At 40.2% G+C, this 1,198-nt stretch overlaps 1 non-coding gene across 1 annotated transcript; it reads right to left on the reverse strand.

The window, feature by feature from the left end:
* Positions 1-524: 524 nt before the first annotated feature.
* Positions 525-631, reverse strand: LOC145633445 (small nucleolar RNA R71). The gene has a single exon (XR_014112770.1). It is a non-coding gene; the product is annotated as a small nucleolar RNA R71 (small nucleolar RNA).
* Positions 632-1,198: the final 567 nt, after the last annotated feature.

Genomic DNA, 1,198 nt, shown 5'->3' on the forward strand with positions numbered 1-1,198 from the left:
TCGATCCTGAGATCGAACGATCCTTCCATAGACAGAAGAATCTTTACAAGCAAATTCTGGTGGATTCTAGTGATAATAATAATCACCGGGACCCTCCAACTGGTTCTAGCGATTCAGAGGTATCATCAGACCCAGAATCAGAGATGACGGCTCCAAAGAAGCTTAGTGACTACTCATAACCAAAGCTTACAGATTTTCCACATCTCACTCCCACTCCGGCTCTCGATGGGGTAAAATTTGAGATTAAACCCCAATTTATAACGATGATAAAGAGAAAGCAATTTAGTGGAGCTAAGGGTGAAGACCCAAATCTTCACATTGCTGACTATTGTCAGTATTGTAATACCATCAGACAAGCCGGGGTCACACAAGACCAAATCAGGGAGATTCTCTTTCCTTTTTCTTTAACTGGAAAATCCAAATTATGGTTTAATGGATTAAATAGAATTGCACTTGGTATAACTGACTGGGAAACTCTTGTTTTGAATTTTTATAACAAGTATTATCCTGCAGAGAGAACAGCCGTACTACGGAGTGCAATTCAGAACTTTGCCCAAGAAGCCGATGAAACTTTATATGAGGCTTGGGAGAGGTTCAAGGACCTACAAAGAGAATGCCCCCACCATAATTTGGCACAATGGAAGTTAATCCAATCATTTTACAATGGCATTGGAAATTCATCTAGATTAATTTTAGATTCTGCAGCTAGTGGGAGGTTTATGAATCTTAATGTTGATGATGCAGGTCAGGTTATTGAAGATATGGCGATACATAATTCCCAATATGGGAATCCTAGAGGCTTTGCTAACAAGGGGAAGCATAGTGTTGACTCCGTATCCTTTTTTAAAGCTCAATTAACCTCTATCTGCCAGAAATTAGATAATCTTAGCACTGCTAATGTAGCTAATGTTTACGCAATTAACAATAATGCTAATGAGGTTTTCTGTGAAAATTGTCGGATTTTAGGTCATTGGGAACAAGATTGCAGGAGTTTCGTGGAGCAAGTTAATGCCTTTCAAGCTTATAGGCAGAATAACCCATACTCCAACACCTACAATCCTGGGTACCGGAATCATCCGTACCTTTCCTACCGGAGTACTAATGTTCAAAATCCACCACCACAAGAACCACAGGCGCCACAACAACAGCAGAAATATTACCATCCCAATTCTGGCCAGAAGAACCAACCACAACAACC

Source organism: Chenopodium album, chromosome 5 (assembly GCF_948465745.1).
Source record: "Chenopodium album chromosome 5, dcCheAlbu1.1, whole genome shotgun sequence".
NCBI lineage: Eukaryota > Viridiplantae > Streptophyta > Magnoliopsida > Caryophyllales > Amaranthaceae > Chenopodium > Chenopodium album.